Here is a 4,893-nt window from a genome sequence, read left to right on the forward strand (position 1 = left end):
TATTTACATGCTTTACAATGCCGACAAAAAAGTTCCGATCCTATTTGAGGTAACAGTAGTACTAGCAGAAAATGAATTATTTTTGGAGAGTAAACATTTAAGATTCATGTTGTTCTTGTTCTTGATTGATGCAGTCATCGGTGTTCAGGATCTTCCAGTTCTTTCTGATTATATCACAAATCCCACCAATGTCACTACTGTATTTAAGTGACAGTCTGACTCCCATATAAGTTTGCTCAGTCATCTTCATGTTTGATGACTCTGTATAACCAGACCTGCAGAAACAGAATTTACCTCTGGTTCATCTAAGCATTTTGGCATTATTAACAGTGTCCCTGACATAGCGTTGGTTATATCCACGTTGTTCAAACTTGTCAACCAATTGATTCAACTCTTCCTCAAATCTTTTCTCTTCAGTGCCTAACCTGGACATCCTCAGAGTTTGTCCATTACAATACTGGGAAAGATGTGCCTGTGATGCATACTTTCATAACGCAATAGCGCATTCCTCCAACAATCTTTTTCTATAAAACGTTGTCTCCAAATGATTGGCATCATTCACAAACACCCTAACATCCAGGAAGTCAATCCCTTTATCAGAACTATTTAAAAACAAAGTCGTACTTTACAAGTATAAAACAAATTGTTGTAACTCAGTGCCATCTCCCTCCAAAGAAGGAAGTCATCATCCACAAATCTCCGACAAAACAAAATCTTAAGTCTCCACATATTTCCATCATTAAAAATAAACGACATACAAATTAACGCATGGTGTTCCCAAAGGAAACACCCATCGTTGCCAATAAAACTGATCTTGAAACAAGATGTTGTTTTCTAAAACTGACTGTAGCAAAATACATATTCTTTGAATGATAGAGGCCTCAAAAAGGTTATGTTCAGTCAAGAATTTTTTAACTGCTTTAATACCACAGGAGTTAGGAATAACAGTGAACAAGCTGTTAAGATCCATTGTCACAAACAGAAACCTGTCCTCAGTGAAGTTGTTATTCATATAATCACCAAAGGAAACAAGAAAATGTGCTGTATCTTTGAGTACAGCAGGAGCTTTGAGCAAGGCTGATTTCAGTTGCCTTTATACCCAGATTGACAGAGGCTCTGTGGACCAGCCTTTACCGGCTACAATGGGTCTCAATGCTGGATTGGATCTGTCCTTATGAATTTTTGGTAACCTGTTGACAGGTATAACCAGATGTTCAACTTTAAAGTACTGATACATCTCAGGTGTTATTAGCCCACTCTGTAGTAGATCTTCCAAACTATTTTTCATACGTGTGACCATCTCCTTAACATCAAAGACCTTAATAATTTTATATGTTGAAGCAGCTCGTAGCATTTCCTTTATCTTGGCAATATACCAATCATGATTCAAAACAATGACCGCATCCCTTTGTCATCTGGTCTAACAGTTACCTCCTTGCTATTCATTAACTCATATAAAGCTAGTCTCTCACTGTTATTTAAATTATACAAGCCTTTCTGGTGTCTAGAATAAATATATTGAGCTTGAGCTTCTTCCTTCTCACAAATATTCAGAAAGACATCGACAATAGGATGTGGCATTGGAATAAAATCACTAGGGTTTTTCAAATCATCGTGAGTGTTCACATTATTGATACCAAACACAGTTTTTAAAACCACATTCCTTGCAAATAACTTCAAGTCAAATATGACATCATGCAGCATAGAAGGCACTGCAGGTGCAAAATGTAATCCTTTGTTTAAAAGCTTACGTTGATCACCAGTCAGGCACACATTAAAAAGAGTATATACCAGGCACTGGTCTCCAGATTCTAAATGGAGACTTTTTTCTACTTCCGCCCCCTGCTGAGGAACCGCTGTCTGTTGTTCTTTAATCTCGCCTTGATAAGAAGCAGTAACATTGAAAAAAAACAAGGATGTACAATTCAAATTATTTGGTTTTGCACCTGAAGTATCTTATCGTCCATAAAAACAAAAACACTCCGTTACCAAAGGTCATGTTAAAAGCCAAATTATTTAATACAAACAGATAAAAATCCAAGTAGCATAAAACAAGATTCAGGGTAGATAAGCGCTTTCAGTAAAAAAACTTCTTCAGATCCTCACCTATTAACCAGTGGTTTACTTAAAAAGAGACAGATAACCAATCAGCAAAAAACAGGAACAAGCTGAACCAATGAGCTTATCATATAAACCAACCATTTAGCATATCAAAATAACCAACAAGGGGCTATCATAAAAAATTTCTTTCAATTAAAACATGCCAGTCTCAAAGTCATTCATAATAGCAGTTTCTAGTCAAAGAAAAAGAAGGACCAATCAAACAAATCTTTTTCCTGCATTTCTCTACTTGTTGAGACCTCACGACAGCCTTGGTGGTACCTCTCATCTTTTTTCCTGTTTTTCCTGAAGTATCGTAGTCAGGTCCATGTACTTTAGCTCAAGTTATAATTACACTGGAGCGGATCGAACCTTGTGTTTCAGCTAGCAGTTCTATCAAATCATATACATCGTCCTCATGCTGATTCGAAGTACCCTTGGTCAGCTTCCGTACATCCTTACTGCTTTTGATAATTAATTCTGCATTGTCACAGTTTTTATTTAAAACACTTTGGTGCATAACTGCAAAAGTTCCTTTTGTACCATTAAGCTTCTAATTCCTATCTTCGTTATTTTTGGGCCAGACAAAGATATATCCTTGTTTGAAATCAAAATCTCTCATCAATATCTTTATATTAACTAATTGAAGTTTAGTGTCATATTGAGCCAGTGAACAAAAAAGTTCATCCAGTTTGACTACATGCTGTTCACTGGTAAGTCTCTTTATATCAGCTTGCATGACCCCAACATCTTTCATCAACCGTTGGTTCAAAGTAATCAATCAAAAATTGTAAATACCTGCAGCATGTACCCAGGTTAATTTGTTGACACTTAGCTAAAAGGTCTGGATAGACTTGACCTTGCGCAGGCATACACATAATTCGTAAACCTCTGGGGATAACTTTAAAGTGCAAGCAGGCTTCAAAATGAAATTGTTGCCACTGAAGCCATTTTAATTTGTATAAACTCAGCTCAAGTTCAGAATAAAGTTTAGTAAACTGCTCATCATTCATTACACTACTCACAGTATCGGTGTTTAACTGAGCTAGATTAAGCTTTATTAGAGGGTTGCAGGCCATATAGGTTCATAGGTTCATACTAGGCTATCTGCCCTAGGGCATTTATAAGCCTAGCCAGAGTGTGCTTGGCTTTCGCCACCCATTTTAAATTAATTTTGCTATGCCCTTTTTCGAGGTTAGTATACTGTGCCTCTGTCTAACAGTGACACAGAAGTGATACCCGGGGTAAACCTACGATCTCCCATCCACTCATCAAGATTCCTCTTGAAGAGAGTCAATGAGGGACTCTGCCTAACCTGGACTGGGATTTTATTCCAGAGTGAAGGGAGCCTCTGGGTTATTTATTATTTATTTATTTTACATTTGTTAACCGGGCTAGTCCAGCTGGATACATGTCCATTTTCAGTGGAGGCCCGAGGAGAAAAGCTCCGCTACACTACTAAAATAATACTTTAAAAAAATACTTTACAAATACTTTAAAAAAAATCAAGTCAAATACAAAGATATGATAGAATAAACATTCAATTTCAGCATGCTACATTGAGTATGGGATTTAAAATACTATGTTAGCTTGGACAGAAGATAAGGTAAAAATTTACAGATGTACCTTACCAGACACCTGCAGCAACTGGAAAGACCCCAAAAGTACCTCACCAAGAGGATCAAAGGGCAGGATGAATCTGTCCCTCCAGCATGTCCTATTCATTTCACTACTGAGGTTCAAGTCTCTCCAGCACGTAGCTCGATGGGATTTGGATTTTCTGAGGTGCAGCATGTCCATTAATTCCAGGTTGGACATGGCTTTATACGTCAGGCATAGATCGCCTCTGAGCAGGCGGTATGCCACTGAGTAGAGCTGGAGATTCTTTAACCAGGCAGCATATGGCATCTGTTTGAGCCCTTTGATCCTCTTGGTAAGGTACTTTTGGGGTCTTTCCAGTTGCTGCAGGTGTCTGGTAAGGTATATCCCAAAAGGGGCATTGTACTCAATTATGGGCCTGATGAGGGATGAGTAAAGAGGCACGATGACCTCCCCTGATCTAGATGTGAATCCCTTCATGATTAGGTGGGCTATATAAAATGTTTTTCTAACCACTTTGGCCACGTGCTTTTCAAATGAGAGATTGCTATCAACTTGGGTCCCCAGGTCCCTAATTACTTCTTCCGTACTTAATGGATTACTACCTATGTGGTAATTTGTGGGCACTTTGTTTTTGCCAAAGGGGATGTCTATACACTTTTTGGCATTTAGCTTGAGGCCATGGCTCTGGCACCAGTTGTCTGTTTCTATGAGGCCCTTTTGTATGATGCTTGTGTCTGCTGGAGAGTCTATTATGGCACCTAGTTTGCAGTCATCTGCGAACTTGGTCAGCCACAGTCCTTCCATGTTGGCCTGTACCTCCGAGAAATATATACCGAACAAGAGAGGTCCCAGGACTGAGCCTTGTGGGACGCCACTTGTAACTGGATTGGAGTCTGACATGGCTCCAGCAATTCTAACCATGTGGGTTCTGTCCTTGAGCCAGTTTGCAACCCATCTAGTGACATAGGGGTTTATATTTAAGCTGGTGAGCTTATCTATAATGCCCGAGTGGGGTATTGTATTGAAGGTTTTTGCGAGGTCCAGGTAGGCTGTGTGGACCACCTTCCCCTCGTCAATGGCCTTGGTGACTGTTTCAAAGAAATCAACCAGGTTTATGAGGCAGGATCTGCCCTTAACAAAGCCGAACTGGGTAGGATCCAGTGTCTGTAGGTCCCCAATATCTTTATTTAT

This window comes from Protopterus annectens, chromosome 1.part0 (assembly GCF_019279795.1).
Source record: "Protopterus annectens isolate FY-2018-M chromosome 1.part0, PAN1.0, whole genome shotgun sequence".
In the NCBI taxonomy this organism is placed as follows: domain Eukaryota; kingdom Metazoa; phylum Chordata; order Ceratodontiformes; family Protopteridae; genus Protopterus; species Protopterus annectens.